The sequence below is a fragment of the Ambystoma mexicanum genome, chromosome 2q (assembly GCF_040938575.1).
Source record: "Ambystoma mexicanum isolate Mex_15411 chromosome 2q, UKY_AmexF1_1, whole genome shotgun sequence".
NCBI classification, from domain to species: Eukaryota; Metazoa; Chordata; class Amphibia; order Caudata; family Ambystomatidae; genus Ambystoma; species Ambystoma mexicanum.
This window is the reverse complement of record NC_090924.1, coordinates 186,561,640-186,582,712: the sequence shown is the minus strand read 5'-3', so window position 1 is coordinate 186,582,712 and position 21,073 is coordinate 186,561,640. Positions and strand designations below refer to the sequence as shown.

Genomic DNA, 21,073 nt, shown 5'->3' with positions numbered 1-21,073 from the left:
CCAGGAATGTTTAAGGCATACTGTATATCCCTCCCTTACAATGAAAACTCTGTTAAAAGCACAGAGGTACATAGGAATGGATCTGTTAAGAAATGAAACGAAAAACCTGGACAAAATGTCGAAACGGGTAGGATTTGGACTTAGCACATCTGACTGTGAGTCAGTTAATTGTATCTCTTCACCCACTGACCCCCTTTCCTTTTGTGTAATCCTTTTGCTCTCAATAGGATTTTCCAAAGTGGCTTTCATATAAAAGATCATAGACCTGCATTTTGTGGCACACAAGCCTCATATCCCGTTGCTCTTTATAAATTCACATCATCTCCCACCAATACAAGCTGTAAAAGGTTTTCAGGGCTTAGCCAAGCAAACTAGACTTGGGTCGAAGGTTAAGCAATCCTTAAATCAGCAGCAGAGTTAACATTGAAATCAGCCTCAGAATCTCTTAAAGGATGGTCCAACATCTGTTGCTTGCAGCACGCAATGGGGCAGCCTGGGTGCTGACAGCTTAAGCCAGCTCCTGTTCTTGCCTTGTCCTTGATCCAGCCATGGGCCCACATGCACTCAGAGGAATAGAGTGTTTCTCGTGTCTATGGGTCTGCCGTGATGCTCTCACGCTTGCATCACCCAGCCTTCGTGATGGGGAGGGTGTGTCAATTTGCAAGCACCCTGCAGCATGAATCTGTTTATCTTTAAATATAATTGCTATTAAACCAAACCCTTTAGGACCGGATCAATACGGCAGAAAAAGAATGCTGATGTATTGCTGTTTGCCTCTTAATTTCATACCATCCAACATATAAATGGTGTTTGGTCAATGATTTGCCATATCAAATGTCCTTATGTCACAGGCAGAAAGTTCAGAGGTCCTAATCAATGGTTTGGTTGGCTCTCCCTTTGCGCTTGCCTTAAGGCGCCAGCACCAGAGGCTGCCCGATTGCGCCCTGAAAGCAACCAATGTTGACCCATCCTTTAAGAGATTCTGAGGCTGATTTCAATGTTATTTTTGCTGCTGATTTAACGATTGCTCAACCTTCGACCCACGTCTAGTTTCCTTGGCTATGCCCTTGACATCTTTTACAGCTTGCATTGGTGGGAGATGATGTGAGTTTATCGAGAGCAACGGGATATGAGGCATGTGGGCCATAAAAAACAGCTCTGGGATTTTCTTTTAATAAGAAAGCCCCTTTAAGTAGGGAACTTTGGATGGACAGCCCTGCTGAGAGCAAAAGGATTACACAAAAGATAAGGGGGTCAGTGGGTCAAGGGATAGCACATCTGACTGTGAGTCAGTTTATTGTTAGTCCAAATCCTACCTGTTTCAACATTTTTCCAGGCTTTTTGTTTAATTTCTTAACAGATCCATTCCTATGTAGCTCAGCAACACATGTACTAATATTGGAATGATAATGGGAACATTGAATTGGCCCCTGCTCTGAAGGATGACACGTACATTTGTAAAGCATTCACTATTTTTAGCACATGACGGGACAGAAACTTTGTTAATTTGCAAGTCTTTATTTTTTAATTCATCTTTTTTGATGAAGATTGAAATTGTATGTTCATAGGGGCTGACGCCTGGGCAGCGGCAGGCAATTTGGAGAACAGAAATATTATTCATACATATTAAACAACAACACAATACATTTTGCGCCAAATTCAACACTAATGCCTCAGGAGCCTTTTACTTGTGAGTCCTAGTGACTGAATGAACAGCCCCGTCCCCTTCAATTTCTTGACTTGTACTTTTAGAAGTGGCACGGTTCCCATTCGACCAAATTCAGTATTATCACTTTCCCCATTGTTGTGCACGCCAGCGTAAACTGCTTTAAGGTGCTATTTGCAAACATCGCTCTGAACTACAGCTTTATTTGCTTCTAGGCCTTTATCTTTAATTGGGGCTGAGCAGTGTACTCTGGATTTGGCTGCTTTTAGTTGGTTGATTTCTTTTTTGATTTCTGTAACCTTCAAAGAGTCCCATTGTGAAATACCATTGTCAGAATATGCTACAGTGCATGAAAACTTAAAATAAATGGTTGGGAGAGGGAGAGGGGGAGGGAGGGGGCGGGGGGAGAAAGAGAGCGGGCGGGAGGGAGGAAGGAGGGAGGGAAGGAGGAAGGGAGAGAGAGAGAGAGACAGAGAGAGAGGAAACAAAGAAAATATGGTATTCGGGGGTTGGGGGGCTATGTTTTTACATGGAAAAGATTTTAGGCTTTTAATCAAGTGGAAATGGCTCTGTGGCTGGTATCTCAGCCTGTTGATGCTTTGTTGAGTTGCTTGGAACATGCAAGGAAGGAGACCTGAAGCACTCCCAACCAGGTTGCATGTCTCCAAGTTACTGAAATCCCACAGACCTCCTCCCTGTGCCACAAAGTTCTGGGCACTGAGCTCTGTAGTTCCCCACAAGTCGCAAAGCACCCCAGATTTACTTTCTCAAAGTTGCTAGTGACTGCTACCCCACCTCGACCACTATATTTTCCCCAGATACTTGCTACTGTGGAGTAAGCAGGGCTAATAAAGAGGGAGAGGGGGTTTGCCTATGCAAATCATCTGCCAGGATCCTACCTGGCAGGTCATTCCATCTTACCAGCTGACACCTGGGCAGCGGCAGGTAATTTGGAGAACAGACATATACGGACAGGCCACAAAGCAAAGGTTGGGCCGTTGATTGAGGATCCCTTTAGCCATGCCTCCCTAAGTTACCGAGGTCCAGAAAAATTCCACCCTCAGCTCTCATAGAGAGGTCCTTGGCCGATCGTGGCCGATCAGGGGAGTAAAGGGTCGGGGGTGACTGCACACTGCCTCACCTTTTCACTGCTTTCTACAGTGGTAATGCTTTTGCAGAAGGGGCCAGTACAAGTGATTTTGTTCTGCGCTGTGGGAAAGTGGTTAATGTCAGTGGATAAATGTCAAACTACTTGCGCTGTTCAACACACATACATGCAGAGAAATAATGTTATGTTTTTTGGGGAAGATCTAGAGGGTCCTGCTGATGATTTATTAAACTGTCTGCTACTCTTTCTTTTACATAGAGTCTTCCCTGCCCAGGAATGTTTAAGGCATATTGTATGTCCCTCCCTTACAATGAAAACTCTGTTGAAAGCACAGAGGTACATAGGAATGGATCTGTTAAGAAATGAAACAAAAAGCCTGGAAAATGTCGAACCAGGTAGTATTTGGACTTACAAAAGACGGACTCACAGTCAAATGTGCTATCCGTTGACCCACTGACCCCCTTACCTTTTGTGTAAGACTTTTGCTCTCAGTAGGGTTGTCCAAAGTTCTCTTCTTAAAGCGGCTTTCTTATAAAAAATCCTAGACCTGCTTTTTGTGGCACACATGCCTCATATCCCGTTGCTCTTGATAAACTCACATCATCTCCCCCCAATACAAGCTGTAAAAGATTTCCAGGCCTTATCCGAGCAAACTAGACGTGGGTCGAAGGTTCAGCAATCCTTAAATCAGCAGTAAAGTTAACATTGAAATCAGCCTCAGAATCTCTTCAAGGATGGTCCAACATCTATTGCTTACAGGGCTCAATCGGACAGCTTCTGGCACTGATGCCTTCAGCCACCTCCTGTTGTTGCCTTGTCCTTGATACAGCAATGGGCCCACATACACTCAGTGGTACAGAGTTTTTCTCATGTCTATGGGTCTATTGTGATGCTCTCAGGCTTGCATCACCCAGCCATTGTGATGGGGAGGGGTGTCATTTTGCAAGCACCCTGGAGCATGAATCTGTATATCTTCAAATATAATTGGCATTAAACCAAACCCTTTAGGACCAGATCAATACAGCAGCAAAGAATGCTTATTCATTGTTGTTTCCCTCTTCATTTCATACCACCCGATATTTAAATGGTGTTTGGACTTTCTACCCTCTGACATAAGGACATTTGGTATGGCAAACCTTTGACTAGATGTCCTAATCAATGGTTTGATTGACTCTCCCTTTGCACTTGCTTCAGCAACACATGTACTAATATTGGAATGATAATGTGAACATTAAATTGTCCCCTGCTCTAAAGGATGACACGCACATTCGTAAAGCATTCACTATTTTTGGCACATGACAGGACAGAAACTTTCTTAATTTGCAAGTCTTTATTTTTTAATACATGTTTTTTTAATGAAGATTGAAATTGTATGTTCATACATATTACACGACAACACAATACATTTTGCGCCAAATTCAACACTCATGCCTCAGGAGCCTTTTACTTGTGAGTCCTATTGACTGAATGAACAGCCCCCTCTCCTTCAATTTCTTGACTTGTACTTTTAGAAGTGGCACGCTTCTTTTGTTTTTTTATCCCATTTTACCAAACTCGGTATTATCAGTTTCCACCTTGTTGTGCACTCCAGCGTAAACTGCTTTAAGGTGCTATTTGCAAACATTGTTCTGAACTACAGCTTTACTTGCTTCTAGGCCTTAATCTTTAATTGGGGCTGAGCAGTGTACTCTGGCTTTGGCTGCTTTTAGTTGGTTGGTTTCTTTTTTGATTTCTGTAACTTTCAAAGAGTCCCATTGTGAAATACCGTTGTCAGAATGTGCTACAGTGCATGAAAACTTAAAATAAATGGTTGTGAGAGGGGGAGGGAGGGGGCGGGGGGAGAAAGAGAGCGGGCGGGAGGGGGGAAGGTTAAGGAGGGAGGGAGAGAGAGAGAGAGAGAGAGAGAGAGAGAGAGAGAGAGAAAAAACAAAGAAAATATGGTATTCGGGGGGGGCTATGTTTTTACATGGAAAAGATTTTAGGCTTTTAATCAAGTGGAAAGAGGCTCTGTGGCTGGTATCTCAGCCTGTTGATGCTTTGTTGAGTTGCTTGGAACATGCAACAAAGGTGACCTGAAGCACTCCCGACCAGGTTGCATGTCTCTAATTTACTGAAATCCCACAGACCTCCTCCGTGTGCCACAAAGTACCTGAGCTCTGCAGTTGTTCCCCACAAGTCGCCAAGCTCCCCAGATTTACTTTCTCAGAGTTGCTAGTTACTGCTACCCTACCTCGACCACTATATTTTCCCCAGATACTTGCTACTGTGCAGAAAGCAGGGCTAAGAGAGAGGGAGAAGGGGTGTGCCTATGCAAATCATCTGCCAGGATCATTCCTGGGAGGTCATTCCATCCCACCAAATGACACCCGAGCAGCGGCACATAATTTGGAGAACAGAAATATTCGGACAGGCCACAAAGCAAAGGCTGGGCCGTTGATTGAGGAACCCTTTAGCCATGTCTCCCTAAGTTACCGAGGTCCAGAAAAATTCCACCCTCAGCTCTCATAGAGAGGTCCTTGGCCGATCGTGGCCGATCAGGGCCGTGAAGGGTCGGGGTGACTGCACACTGCCTCACCTTTTCACTGCTTTCTACAGCGGTAATGCTTTTGCAGAAGGGACCTGTACAAGTGATTTTATTCTGCGCTGTGGGAAAGTGACATTTAACCACTGGCATTAACCAAACGACTTGCGCTGCTCAACGCACATACATGCAGAGAAATCATTTCATGTTTTTTGGGGAAGGTCTAGAGGGTCTTGCTGATTATTTATGAAGCTGTACGCTACTCTTGCTTTTACAGAGAGTCTTCCCTGCCCAGGAATGTTTAAGGCATACTGTATATCCCTCCCTTACAATGAAAACTCTGTTAAAAGCACAGAGGTACATAGGAATGGATCTGTTAAGAAATGAAACGAAAAACCTGGACAAAATGTCGAAACGGGTAGGATTTGGACTTAGCACATCTGACTGTGAGTCAGTTAATTGTATCTCTTCACCCACTGACCCCCTTTCCTTTTGTGTAATCCTTTTGCTCTCAATAGGATTTTCCAAAGTGGCTTTCATATAAAAGATCATAGACCTGCATTTTGTGGCACACAAGCCTCATATCCCGTTGCTCTTTATAAATTCACATCATCTCCCACCAATACAAGCTGTAAAAGGTTTTCAGGGCTTAGCCAAGCAAACTAGACTTGGGTCGAAGGTTAAGCAATCCTTAAATCAGCAGCAGAGTTAACATTGAAATCAGCCTCAGAATCTCTTAAAGGATGGTCCAACATCTGTTGCTTGCAGCACGCAATGGGGCAGCCTGGGTGCTGACAGCTTAAGCCAGCTCCTGTTCTTGCCTTGTCCTTGATCCTGCCATGGGCCCACATGCACTCAGAGGAATAGAGTGTTTCTCGTGTCTATGGGTCTGCCGTGATGCTCTCACGCTTGCATCACCCAGCCTTCGTGATGGGGAGGGTGTGTCAATTTGCAAGCACCCTGCAGCATGAATCTGTTTATCTTTAAATATAATTGCTATTAAACCAAACCCTTTAGGACCGGATCAATACGGCAGAAAAAGAATGCTGATGTATTGCTGTTTGCCTCTTAATTTCATACCATCCAACATATAAATGGTGTTTGGTCAATGATTTGCCATATCAAATGTCCTTATGTCACAGGCAGAAAGTTCAGAGGTCCTAATCAATGGTTTGGTTGGCTCTCCCTTTGCGCTTGCCTTAAGGCGCCAGCACCAGAGGCTGCCCGATTGCGCCCTGAAAGCAACCAATGTTGACCCATCCTTTAAGAGATTCTGAGGCTGATTTCAATGTTATTTTTGCTGCTGATTTAACGATTGCTCAACCTTCGACCCACGTCTAGTTTCCTTGGCTATGCCCTTGACATCTTTTACAGCTTGCATTGGTGGGAGATGATGTGAGTTTATCGAGAGCAACGGGATATGAGGCATGTGGGCCATAAAAAACAGCTCTGGGATTTTCTTTTAATAAGAAAGCCCCTTTAAGTAGGGAACTTTGGATGGACAGCCCTGCTGAGAGCAAAAGGATTACACAAAAGATAAGGGGGTCAGTGGGTCAAGGGATAGCACATCTGACTGTGAGTCAGTTTATTGTTAGTCCAAATCCTACCTGTTTCAACATTTTTCCAGGCTTTTTGTTTAATTTCTTAACAGATCCATTCCTATGTAGCTCAGCAACACATGTACTAATATTGGAATGATAATGGGAACATTGAATTGGCCCCTGCTCTGAAGGATGACACGTACATTTGTAAAGCATTCACTATTTTTAGCACATGACGGGACAGAAACTTTGTTAATTTGCAAGTCTTTATTTTTTAATTCATCTTTTTTGATGAAGATTGAAATTGTATGTTCATAGGGGCTGACGCCTGGGCAGCGGCAGGCAATTTGGAGAACAGAAATATTATTCATACATATTAAACAACAACACAATACATTTTGCGCCAAATTCAACACTAATGCCTCAGGAGCCTTTTACTTGTGAGTCCTAGTGACTGAATGAACAGCCCCGTCCCCTTCAATTTCTTGACTTGTACTTTTAGAAGTGGCACGGTTCCCATTCGACCAAATTCAGTATTATCACTTTCCCCATTGTTGTGCACGCCAGCGTAAACTGCTTTAAGGTGCTATTTGCAAACATCGCTCTGAACTACAGCTTTATTTGCTTCTAGGCCTTTATCTTTAATTGGGGCTGAGCAGTGTACTCTGGATTTGGCTGCTTTTAGTTGGTTGATTTCTTTTTTGATTTCTGTAACCTTCAAAGAGTCCCATTGTGAAATACCATTGTCAGAATATGCTACAGTGCATGAAAACTTAAAATAAATGGTTGGGAGAGGGAGAGGGGGAGGGAGGGGGCGGGGGGAGAAAGAGAGCGGGCGGGAGGGAGGAAGGAGGGAGGGAAGGAGGAAGGGAGAGAGAGAGAGAGACAGAGAGAGAGGAAACAAAGAAAATATGGTATTCGGGGGTTGGGGGGCTATGTTTTTACATGGAAAAGATTTTAGGCTTTTAATCAAGTGGAAATGGCTCTGTGGCTGGTATCTCAGCCTGTTGATGCTTTGTTGAGTTGCTTGGAACATGCAAGGAAGGAGACCTGAAGCACTCCCAACCAGGTTGCATGTCTCCAAGTTACTGAAATCCCACAGACCTCCTCCCTGTGCCACAAAGTTCTGGGCACTGAGCTCTGTAGTTCCCCACAAGTCGCAAAGCACCCCAGATTTACTTTCTCAAAGTTGCTAGTGACTGCTACCCCACCTCGACCACTATATTTTCCCCAGATACTTGCTACTGTGGAGTAAGCAGGGCTAATAAAGAGGGAGAGGGGGTTTGCCTATGCAAATCATCTGCCAGGATCCTACCTGGCAGGTCATTCCATCTTACCAGCTGACACCTGGGCAGCGGCAGGTAATTTGGAGAACAGACATATACGGACAGGCCACAAAGCAAAGGTTGGGCCGTTGATTGAGGATCCCTTTAGCCATGCCTCCCTAAGTTACCGAGGTCCAGAAAAATTCCACCCTCAGCTCTCATAGAGAGGTCCTTGGCCGATCGTGGCCGATCAGGGGAGTAAAGGGTCGGGGGTGACTGCACACTGCCTCACCTTTTCACTGCTTTCTACAGTGGTAATGCTTTTGCAGAAGGGGCCAGTACAAGTGATTTTGTTCTGCGCTGTGGGAAAGTGGTTAATGTCAGTGGATAAATGTCAAACTACTTGCGCTGTTCAACACACATACATGCAGAGAAATAATGTTATGTTTTTTGGGGAAGATCTAGAGGGTCCTGCTGATGATTTATTAAACTGTCTGCTACTCTTTCTTTTACATAGAGTCTTCCCTGCCCAGGAATGTTTAAGGCATATTGTATGTCCCTCCCTTACAATGAAAACTCTGTTGAAAGCACAGAGGTACATAGGAATGGATCTGTTAAGAAATGAAACAAAAAGCCTGGAAAATGTCGAACCAGGTAGTATTTGGACTTACAAAAGACGGACTCACAGTCAAATGTGCTATCCGTTGACCCACTGACCCCCTTACCTTTTGTGTAAGACTTTTGCTCTCAGTAGGGTTGTCCAAAGTTCTCTTCTTAAAGCGGCTTTCTTATAAAAAATCCTAGACCTGCTTTTTGTGGCACACATGCCTCATATCCCGTTGCTCTTGATAAACTCACATCATCTCCCCCCAATACAAGCTGTAAAAGATTTCCAGGCCTTATCCGAGCAAACTAGACGTGGGTCGAAGGTTCAGCAATCCTTAAATCAGCAGTAAAGTTAACATTGAAATCAGCCTCAGAATCTCTTCAAGGATGGTCCAACATCTATTGCTTACAGGGCTCAATCGGACAGCTTCTGGCACTGATGCCTTAAGCCACCTCCTGTTGTTGCCTTGTCCTTGATACAGCCATGGGCCCACATACACTCAGTGGTACAGAGTTTTTCTCATGTCTATGGGTCTATTGTGATGCTCTCAGGCTTGCATCACCCAGCCATTGTGATGGGGAGGGGTGTCATTTTGCAAGCACCCTGGAGCATGAATCTGTATATCTTCAAATATAATTGGCATTAAACCAAACCCTTTAGGACCAGATCAATACAGCAGCAAAGAATGCTTATTCATTGTTGTTTCCCTCTTCATTTCATACCACCCGATATTTAAATGGTGTTTGGACTTTCTACCCTCTGACATAAGGACATTTGGTATGGCAAACCTTTGACTAGATGTCCTAATCAATGGTTTGATTGACTCTCCCTTTGCACTTGCTTCAGCAACACATGTACTAATATTGGAATGATAATGTGAACATTAAATTGTCCCCTGCTCTAAAGGATGACACGCACATTCGTAAAGCATTCACTATTTTTGGCACATGACAGGACAGAAACTTTCTTAATTTGCAAGTCTTTATTTTTTAATACATGTTTTTTTAATGAAGATTGAAATTGTATGTTCATACATATTACACGACAACACAATACATTTTGCGCCAAATTCAACACTCATGCCTCAGGAGCCTTTTACTTGTGAGTCCTATTGACTGAATGAACAGCCCCCTCTCCTTCAATTTCTTGACTTGTACTTTTAGAAGTGGCACGCTTCTTTTGTTTTTTTATCCCATTTTACCAAACTCGGTATTATCAGTTTCCACCTTGTTGTGCACTCCAGCGTAAACTGCTTTAAGGTGCTATTTGCAAACATTGTTCTGAACTACAGCTTTACTTGCTTCTAGGCCTTAATCTTTAATTGGGGCTAAGCAGTGTACTCTGGCTTTGGCTGCTTTTAGTTGGTTGGTTTCTTTTTTGATTTCTGTAACTTTCAAAGAGTCCCATTGTGAAATACCGTTGTCAGAATGTGCTACAGTGCATGAAAACTTAAAATAAATGGTTGTGAGAGGGGGAGGGAGGGGGCGGGGGGAGAAAGAGAGCGGGCGGGAGGGGGGAAGGTTAAGGAGGGAGGGAGAGAGAGAGAGAGAGAGAGAGAGAGAGAGAGAGAGAAAAAACAAAGAAAATATGGTATTCGGGGGGGGGCTATGTTTTTACATGGAAAAGATTTTAGGCTTTTAATCAAGTGGAAAGAGGCTCTGTGGCTGGTATCTCAGCCTGTTGATGCTTTGTTGAGTTGCTTGGAACATGCAACAAAGGTGACCTGAAGCACTCCCGACCAGGTTGCATGTCTCTAATTTACTGAAATCCCACAGACCTCCTCCGTGTGCCACAAAGTACCTGAGCTCTGCAGTTGTTCCCCACAAGTCGCCAAGCTCCCCAGATTTACTTTCTCAGAGTTGCTAGTTACTGCTACCCTACCTCGACCACTATATTTTCCCCAGATACTTGCTACTGTGCAGAAAGCAGGGCTAAGAGAGAGGGAGAAGGGGTGTGCCTATGCAAATCATCTGCCAGGATCATTCCTGGGAGGTCATTCCATCCCACCAAATGACACCCGAGCAGCGGCACATAATTTGGAGAACAGAAATATTCGGACAGGCCACAAAGCAAAGGCTGGGCCGTTGATTGAGGAACCCTTTAGCCATGTCTCCCTAAGTTACCGAGGTCCAGAAAAATTCCACCCTCAGCTCTCATAGAGAGGTCCTTGGCCGATCGTGGCCGATCAGGGCCGTGAAGGGTCGGGGTGACTGCACACTGCCTCACCTTTTCACTGCTTTCTACAGCGGTAATGCTTTTGCAGAAGGGACCTGTACAAGTGATTTTATTCTGCGCTGTGGGAAAGTGACATTTAACCACTGGCATTAACCAAACGACTTGCGCTGCTCAACGCACATACATGCAGAGAAATCATTTCATGTTTTTTGGGGAAGGTCTAGAGGGTCTTGCTGATTATTTATGAAGCTGTACGCTACTCTTGCTTTTACAGAGAGTCTTCCCTGCCCAGGAATGTTTAAGGCATACTGTATATCCCTCCCTTACAATGAAAACTCTGTTAAAAGCACAGAGGTACATAGGAATGGATCTGTTAAGAAATGAAACGAAAAACCTGGACAAAATGTCGAAACGGGTAGGATTTGGACTTAGCACATCTGACTGTGAGTCAGTTAATTGTATCTCTTCACCCACTGACCCCCTTTCCTTTTGTGTAATCCTTTTGCTCTCAATAGGATTTTCCAAAGTGGCTTTCATATAAAAGATCATAGACCTGCATTTTGTGGCACACAAGCCTCATATCCCGTTGCTCTTTATAAATTCACATCATCTCCCACCAATACAAGCTGTAAAAGGTTTTCAGGGCTTAGCCAAGCAAACTAGACTTGGGTCGAAGGTTAAGCAATCCTTAAATCAGCAGCAGAGTTAACATTGAAATCAGCCTCAGAATCTCTTAAAGGATGGTCCAACATCTGTTGCTTGCAGCACGCAATGGGGCAGCCTGGGTGCTGACCGCTTAAGCCAGCTCCTGTTCTTGCCTTGTCCTTGATCCAGCCATGGGCCCACATGCACTCAGAGGAATAGAGTGTTTCTCGTGTCTATGGGTCTGCCGTGATGCTCTCACGCTTGCATCACCCAGCCTTCGTGATGGGGAGGGTGTGTCAATTTGCAAGCACCCTGCAGCATGAATCTGTTTATCTTTAAATATAATTGCTATTAAACCAAACCCTTTAGGACCGGATCAATACGGCAGAAAAAGAATGCTGATGTATTGCTGTTTGCCTCTTAATTTCATACCATCCAACATATAAATGGTGTTTGGTCAATGATTTGCCATATCAAATGTCCTTATGTCACAGGCAGAAAGTTCAGAGGTCCTAATCAATGGTTTGGTTGGCTCTCCCTTTGCGCTTGCCTTAAGGCGCCAGCACCAGAGGCTGCCCGATTGCGCCCTGAAAGCAACCAATGTTGACCCATCCTTTAAGAGATTCTGAGGCTGATTTCAATGTTATTTTTGCTGCTGATTTAACGATTGCTCAACCTTCGACCCACGTCTAGTTTCCTTGGCTATGCCCTTGACATCTTTTACAGCTTGCATTGGTGGGAGATGATGTGAGTTTATCGAGAGCAACGGGATATGAGGCATGTGGGCCATAAAAAACAGCTCTGGGATTTTCTTTTAATAAGAAAGCCCCTTTAAGTAGGGAACTTTGGATGGACAGCCCTGCTGAGAGCAAAAGGATTACACAAAAGATAAGGGGGTCAGTGGGTCAAGGGATAGCACATCTGACTGTGAGTCAGTTTATTGTTAGTCCAAATCCTACCTGTTTCAACATTTTTCCAGGCTTTTTGTTTAATTTCTTAACAGATCCATTCCTATGTAGCTCAGCAACACATGTACTAATATTGGAATGATAATGGGAACATTGAATTGGCCCCTGCTCTGAAGGATGACACGTACATTTGTAAAGCATTCACTATTTTTAGCACATGACGGGACAGAAACTTTGTTAATTTGCAAGTCTTTATTTTTTAATTCATCTTTTTTGATGAAGATTGAAATTGTATGTTCATAGGGGCTGACGCCTGGGCAGCGGCAGGCAATTTGGAGAACAGAAATATTATTCATACATATTAAACAACAACACAATACATTTTGCGCCAAATTCAACACTAATGCCTCAGGAGCCTTTTACTTGTGAGTCCTAGTGACTGAATGAACAGCCCCGTCCCCTTCAATTTCTTGACTTGTACTTTTAGAAGTGGCACGGTTCCCATTCGACCAAATTCAGTATTATCACTTTCCCCATTGTTGTGCACGCCAGCGTAAACTGCTTTAAGGTGCTATTTGCAAACATCGCTCTGAACTACAGCTTTATTTGCTTCTAGGCCTTTATCTTTAATTGGGGCTGAGCAGTGTACTCTGGATTTGGCTGCTTTTAGTTGGTTGATTTCTTTTTTGATTTCTGTAACCTTCAAAGAGTCCCATTGTGAAATACCATTGTCAGAATATGCTACAGTGCATGAAAACTTAAAATAAATGGTTGGGAGAGGGAGAGGGGGAGGGAGGGGGCGGGGGGAGAAAGAGAGCGGGCGGGAGGGAGGAAGGAGGGAGGGAAGGAGGAAGGGAGAGAGAGAGAGAGACAGAGAGAGAGGAAACAAAGAAAATATGGTATTCGGGGGTTGGGGGGCTATGTTTTTACATGGAAAAGATTTTAGGCTTTTAATCAAGTGGAAATGGCTCTGTGGCTGGTATCTCAGCCTGTTGATGCTTTGTTGAGTTGCTTGGAACATGCAAGGAAGGAGACCTGAAGCACTCCCAACCAGGTTGCATGTCTCCAAGTTACTGAAATCCCACAGACCTCCTCCCTGTGCCACAAAGTTCTGGGCACTGAGCTCTGTAGTTCCCCACAAGTCGCAAAGCACCCCAGATTTACTTTCTCAAAGTTGCTAGTGACTGCTACCCCACCTCGACCACTATATTTTCCCCAGATACTTGCTACTGTGGAGTAAGCAGGGCTAATAAAGAGGGAGAGGGGGTTTGCCTATGCAAATCATCTGCCAGGATCCTACCTGGCAGGTCATTCCATCTTACCAGCTGACACCTGGGCAGCGGCAGGTAATTTGGAGAACAGACATATACGGACAGGCCACAAAGCAAAGGTTGGGCCGTTGATTGAGGATCCCTTTAGCCATGCCTCCCTAAGTTACCGAGGTCCAGAAAAATTCCACCCTCAGCTCTCATAGAGAGGTCCTTGGCCGATCGTGGCCGATCAGGGGAGTAAAGGGTCGGGGGTGACTGCACACTGCCTCACCTTTTCACTGCTTTCTACAGTGGTAATGCTTTTGCAGAAGGGGCCAGTACAAGTGATTTTGTTCTGCGCTGTGGGAAAGTGGTTAATGTCAGTGGATAAATGTCAAACTACTTGCGCTGTTCAACACACATACATGCAGAGAAATAATGTTATGTTTTTTGGGGAAGATCTAGAGGGTCCTGCTGATGATTTATTAAACTGTCTGCTACTCTTTCTTTTACATAGAGTCTTCCCTGCCCAGGAATGTTTAAGGCATATTGTATGTCCCTCCCTTACAATGAAAACTCTGTTGAAAGCACAGAGGTACATAGGAATGGATCTGTTAAGAAATGAAACAAAAAGCCTGGAAAATGTCGAACCAGGTAGTATTTGGACTTACAAAAGACGGACTCACAGTCAAATGTGCTATCCGTTGACCCACTGACCCCCTTACCTTTTGTGTAAGACTTTTGCTCTCAGTAGGGTTGTCCAAAGTTCTCTTCTTAAAGCGGCTTTCTTATAAAAAATCCTAGACCTGCTTTTTGTGGCACACATGCCTCATATCCCGTTGCTCTTGATAAACTCACATCATCTCCCCCCAATACAAGCTGTAAAAGATTTCCAGGCCTTATCCGAGCAAACTAGACGTGGGTCGAAGGTTCAGCAATCCTTAAATCAGCAGTAAAGTTAACATTGAAATCAGCCTCAGAATCTCTTCAAGGATGGTCCAACATCTATTGCTTACAGGGCTCAATCGGACAGCTTCTGGCACTGATGCCTTAAGCCACCTCCTGTTGTTGCCTTGTCCTTGATACAGCCATGGGCCCACATACACTCAGTGGTACAGAGTTTTTCTCATGTCTATGGGTCTATTGTGATGCTCTCAGGCTTGCATCACCCAGCCATTGTGATGGGGAGGGGTGTCATTTTGCAAGCACCCTGGAGCATGAATCTGTATATCTTCAAATATAATTGGCATTAAACCAAACCCTTTAGGACCAGATCAATACAGCAGCAAAGAATGCTTATTCATTGTTGTTTCCCTCTTCATTTCATACCACCCGATATTTAAATGGTGTTTGGACTTTCTACCCTCTGACATAAGGACATTTGGTATGGCAAACCTTTGACTAGATGTCCTAATCAATGGTTTGATTGACTCTCCCTTTGCACTTGCTTCAGCAACACATGTACTAATATTGGAATGATAATGTGAACATTAAATTGTCCCCTGCTCTAAAGGATGACACGCACATTCGTAAAGCATTCACTATTTTTGGCACATGACAGGACAGAAACTTTCTTAATTTGCAAGTCTTTATTTTTTAATACATGTTTTTTTAATGAAGATTGAAATTGTATGTTCATACATATTACACGACAACACAATACATTTTGCGCCAAATTCAACACTCATGCCTCAGGAGCCTTTTACTTGTGAGTCCTATTGACTGAATGAACAGCCCCCTCTCCTTCAATTTCTTGACTTGTACTTTTAGAAGTGGCACGCTTCTTTTGTTTTTTTATCCCATTTTACCAAACTCGGTATTATCAGTTTCCACCTTGTTGTGCACTCCAGCGTAAACTGCTTTAAGGTGCTATTTGCAAACATTGTTCTGAACTACAGCTTTACTTGCTTCTAGGCCTTAATCTTTAATTGGGGCTAAGCAGTGTACTCTGGCTTTGGCTGCTTTTAGTTGGTTGGTTTCTTTTTTGATTTCTGTAACTTTCAAAGAGTCCCATTGTGAAATACCGTTGTCAGAATGTGCTACAGTGCATGAAAACTTAAAATAAATGGTTGTGAGAGGGGGAGGGAGGGGGCGGGGGGAGAAAGAGAGCGGGCGGGAGGGGGGAAGGTTAAGGAGGGAGGGAGAGAGAGAGAGAGAGAGAGAGAGAGAGAGAGAGAGAGAGAGAGAGAAAAAACAAAGAAAATATGGTATTCGGGGGGGGCTATGTTTTTACATGGAAAAGATTTTAGGCTTTTAATCAAGTGGAAAGAGGCTCTGTGGCTGGTATCTCAGCCTGTTGATGCTTTGTTGAGTTGCTTGGAACATGCAACAAAGGTGACCTGAAGCACTCCCGACCAGGTTGCATGTCTCTAATTTACTGAAATCCCACAGACCTCCTCCGTGTGCCACAAAGTACCTGAGCTCTGCAGTTGTTCCCCACAAGTCGCCAAGCTCCCCAGATTTACTTTCTCAGAGTTGCTAGTTACTGCTACCCTACCTCGACCACTATATTTTCCCCAGATACTTGCTACTGTGCAGAAAGCAGGGCTAAGAGAGAGGGAGAAGGGGTGTGCCTATGCAAATCATCTGCCAGGATCATTCCTGGGAGGTCATTCCATCCCACCAAATGACACCCGAGCAGCGGCACATAATTTGGAGAACAGAAATATTCGGACAGGCCACAAAGCAAAGGCTGGGCCGTTGATTGAGGAACCCTTTAGCCATGTCTCCCTAAGTTACCGAGGTCCAGAAAAATTCCACCCTCAGCTCTCATAGAGAGGTCCTTGGCCGATCGTGGCCGATCAGGGCCGTGAAGGGTCGGGGTGACTGCACACTGCCTCACCTTTTCACTGCTTTCTACAGCGGTAATGCTTTTGCAGAAGGGACCTGTACAAGTGATTTTATTCTGCGCTGTGGGAAAGTGACATTTAACCACTGGCATTAACCAAACGACTTGCGCTGCTCAACGCACATACATGCAGAGAAATCATTTCATGTTTTTTGGGGAAGGTCTAGAGGGTCTTGCTGATTATTTATGAAGCTGTACGCTACTCTTGCTTTTACAGAGAGTCTTCCCTGCCCAGGAATGTTTAAGGCATACTGTATATCCCTCCCTTACAATGAAAACTCTGTTAAAAGCACAGAGGTACATAGGAATGGATCTGTTAAGAAATGAAACGAAAAACCTGGACAAAATGTCGAAACGGGTAGGATTTGGACTTAGCACATCTGACTGTGAGTCAGTTAATTGTATCTCTTCACCCACTGACCCCCTTTCCTTTTGTGTAATCCTTTTGCTCTCAATAGGATTTTCCAAAGTGGCTTTCATATAAAAGATCATAGACCTGCATTTTGTGGCACACAAGCCTCATATCCCGTTGCTCTTTATAAATTCACATCATCTCCCACCAATACAAGCTGTAAAAGGTTTTCAGGGCTTAGCCAAGCAAACTAGACTTGGGTCGAAGGTTAAGCAATCCTTAAATCAGCAGCAGAGTTAACATTGAAATCAGCCTCAGAATCTCTTAAAGGATGGTCCAACATCTGTTGCTTGCAGCACGCAATGGGGCAGCCTGGGTGCTGACAGCTTAAGCCAGCTCCTGTTCTTGCCTTGTCCTTGATCCTGCCATGGGCCCACATGCACTCAGAGGAATAGAGTGTTTCTCGTGTCTATGGGTCTGCCGTGATGCTCTCACGCTTGCATCACCCAGCCTTCGTGATGGGGAGGGTGTGTCAATTTGCAAGCACCCTGCAGCATGAATCTGTTTATCTTTAAATATAATTGCTATTAAACCAAACCCTTTAGGACCGGATCAATACGGCAGAAAAAGAATGCTGATGTATTGCTGTTTGCCTCTTAATTTCATACCATCCAACATATAAATGGTGTTTGGTCAATGATTTGCCATATCAAATGTCCTTATGTCACAGGCAGAAAGTTCAGAGGTCCTAATCAATGGTTTGGTTGGCTCTCCCTTTGCGCTTGCCTTAAGGCGCCAGCACCAGAGGCTGCCCGATTGCGCCCTGAAAGCAACCAATGTTGACCCATCCTTTAAGAGATTCTGAGGCTGATTTCAATGTTATTTTTGCTGCTGATTTAACGATTGCTCAACCTTCGACCCACGTCTAGTTTCCTTGGCTATGCCCTTGACATCTTTTACAGCTTGCATTGGTGGGAGATGATGTGAGTTTATCGAGAGCAACGGGATATGAGGCATGTGGGCCATAAAAAACAGCTCTGGGATTTTCTTTTAATAAGAAAGCCCCTTTAAGTAGGGAACTTTGGATGGACAGCCCTGCTGAGAGCAAAAGGATTACACAAAAGATAAGGGGGTCAGTGGGTCAAGGGATAGCACATCTGACTGTGAGTCAGTTTATTGTTAGTCCAAATCCTACCTGTTTCAACATTTTTCCAGGCTTTTTGTTTAATTTCTTAACAGATCCATTCCTATGTAGCTCAGCAACACATGTACTAATATTGGAATGATAATGGGAACATTGAATTGGCCCCTGCTCTGAAGGATGACACGTACATTTGTAAAGCATTCACTATTTTTAGCACATGACGGGACAGAAACTTTGTTAATTTGCAAGTCTTTATTTTTTAATTCATCTTTTTTGATGAAGATTGAAATTGTATGTTCATAGGGGCTGACGCCTGGGCAGCGGCAGGCAATTTGGAGAACAGAAATATTATTCATACATATTAAACAACAACACAATACATTTTGCGCCAAATTCAACACTAATGCCTCAGGAGCCTTTTACTTGTGAGTCCTAGTGACTGAATGAACAGCCCCGTCCCCTTCAATTTCTTGACTTGTACTTTTAGAAGTGGCACGGTTCCCATTCGACCAAATTCAGTATTATCACTTTCCCCATTGTTGTGCACGCCAGCGTAAACTGCTTTAAGGTGCTATTTGCAAACATCGCTCTGAACTACAGCTTTATTTGCTTCTAGGCCTTTATCTTTAATTGGGGCTGAGCAGTGTACTCTGGATTTGGCTGCTTTTAGTTGGTTGATTTCTTTTTTGATTTCTGTAACCTTCAAAGAGTCCCATTGTGAAATACCATTGTCAGAATATGCTACAGTGCATGAAAACTTAAAATAAATGGTTGTGAGAGGGAGAGGGAGAGGGGGAGGGAGGGGGCGGGGGGAGAAAGAGAGCGGGCTGGAGGGAGGAAGGAGGGAGGGAAGGAGGAAGGGAGAGAGAGAGAGAGACAGAGAGAGAGGAAACAAAGAAAATATGGTATTCGGGGGTTGGGGGGCTATGTTTTTACATGGAAAAGATTTTAGGCTTTTAATCAAGTGGAAATGGCTCTGTGGCTGGTATCTCAGCCTGTTGATGCTTTGTTGAGTTGCTTGGAACATGCAAGGAAGGAGACCTGAAGCACTCCCAACCAGGTTGCATGTCTCCAAGTTACTGAAATCCCACAGACCTCCTCCCTGTGCCACAAAGTTCTGGGCACTGAGCTCTGTAGTTCCCCACAAGTCGCAAAGCACCCCAGATTTACTTTCTCAAAGTTGCTAGTGACTGCTACCCCACCTCGACCACTATATTTTCCCCAGATACTTGCTACTGTGGAGTAAGCAGGGCTAATAAAGAGGGAGAGGGGGTTTGCCTATGCAAATCATCTGCCAGGATCCTACCTGGCAGGTCATTCCATCTTACCAGCTGACACCTGGGCAGCGGCAGGTAATTTGGAGAACAGACATATACGGACAGGCCACAAAGCAAAGGTTGGGCCGTTGATTGAGGATCCCTTTAGCCATGCCTCCCTAAGTTACCGAGGTCCAGAAAAATTCCACCCTCAGCTCTCATAGAGAGGTCCTTGGCCGATCGTGGCCGATCAGGGGAGTAAAGGGTCGGGGGTGACTGCACACTGCCTCACCTTTTCACTGCTTTCTACAGTGGTAATGCTTTTGCAGAAGGGGCCAGTACAAGTGATTTTGTTCTGCGCTGTGGGAAAGTGGTTAATGTCAGTGGATAAATGTCAAACTACTTGCGCTGTTCAACACACATACATGCAGAGAAATAATGTTATGTTTTTTGGGGAAGATCTAGAGGGTCCTGCTGATGATTTATTAAACTGTCTGCTACTCTTTCTTTTACATAGAGTCTTCCCTGCCCAGGAATGTTTAAGGCATATTGTATGTCCCTCCCTTACAATGAAAACTCTGTTGAAAGCACAGAGGTACATAGGAATGGATCTGTTAAGAAATGAAACAAAAAGCCTGGAAAATGTCGAACCAGGTAGTATTTGGACTTACAAAAGACGGACTCACAGTCAAATGTGCTATCCGTTGACCCACTGACCCCCTTACCTTTTGTGTAAGACTTTTGCTCTCAGTAGGGTTGTCCAAAGTTCTCTTCTTAAAGCGGCTTTCTTATAAAAAATCCTAGACCTGCTTTTTGTGGCACACATGCCTCATATCCCGTTGCTCTTGATAAACTCACATCATCTCCCCCCAATACAAGCTGTAAAAGATTTCCAGGCCTTATCCGAGCAAACTAGACGTGGGTCGAAGGTTCAGCAATCCTTAAATCAGCAGTAAAGTTAACATTGAAATCAGCCTCAGAATCTCTTCAAGGATGGTCCAACATCTATTGCTTACAGGGCTCAATCGGACAGCTTCTGGCACTGATGCCTTAAGCCACCTCCTGTTGTTGCCTTGTCCTTGATACAGCCATGGGCCCACATACACTCAGTGGTACAGAGTTTTTCTCATGTCTATGGGTCTATTGTGATGCTCTCAGGCTTGCATCACCCAGCCATTGTGATGGGGAGGGGTGTCATTTTGCAAGCACCCTGGAGCATGAATCTGTATATCTTCAAATATAATTGGCATTAAACCAAACCCTTTAGGACCAGATCAATACAGCAGCAAAGAATGCTTATTCATTGTTGTTTCCCTCTTCATTTCATACCACCCGATATTTAAATGGTGTTTGGACTTTCTACCCTCTGACATAAGGACATTTGGTATGGCAAACCTTTGACTAGATGTCCTAATCAATGGTTTGATTGACTCTCCCTTTGCACTTGCTTCAGCAACACATGTACTAATATTGGAATGATAATGTGAACATTAAATTGTCCCCTGCTCTAAAGGATGACACGCACATTCGTAAAGCATTCACTATTTTTGGCACATGACAGGACAGAAACTTTCTTAATTTGCAAGTCTTTATTTTTTAATACATGTTTTTTTAATGAAGATTGAAATTGTATGTTCATACATATTACACGACAACACAATACATTTTGCGCCAAATTCAACACTCATGCCTCAGGAGCCTTTTACTTGTGAGTCCTATTGACTGAATGAACAGCCCCCTCTCCTTCAATTTCTTGACTTGTACTTTTAGAAGTGGCACGCTTCTTT

The 21,073-nt window shown here is 44.1% G+C and overlaps 4 non-coding genes across 4 annotated transcripts; all 4 read left to right on the top strand.

The window, feature by feature from the left end:
* Window positions 1–3,959: 3,959 nt before the first annotated feature.
* On the top strand, window positions 3,960–4,064 carry LOC138570791 (U6 spliceosomal RNA). The gene has a single exon (XR_011303819.1). It is a non-coding gene; the product is annotated as a U6 spliceosomal RNA (small nuclear RNA).
* Window positions 4,065–9,545: 5,481 nt separating this feature from the next.
* On the top strand, window positions 9,546–9,650 carry LOC138570790 (U6 spliceosomal RNA). Its single transcript, XR_011303818.1, has one exon. It is a non-coding gene; the product is annotated as a U6 spliceosomal RNA (small nuclear RNA).
* Window positions 9,651–15,130: 5,480 nt separating this feature from the next.
* Window positions 15,131–15,235, top strand: LOC138570789 (U6 spliceosomal RNA). The gene has a single exon (XR_011303817.1). It is a non-coding gene; the product is annotated as a U6 spliceosomal RNA (small nuclear RNA).
* Window positions 15,236–20,730: 5,495 nt separating this feature from the next.
* LOC138570787 (U6 spliceosomal RNA) lies at window positions 20,731–20,835 on the top strand. The gene has a single exon (XR_011303816.1). It is a non-coding gene; the product is annotated as a U6 spliceosomal RNA (small nuclear RNA).
* Window positions 20,836–21,073: the final 238 nt, after the last annotated feature.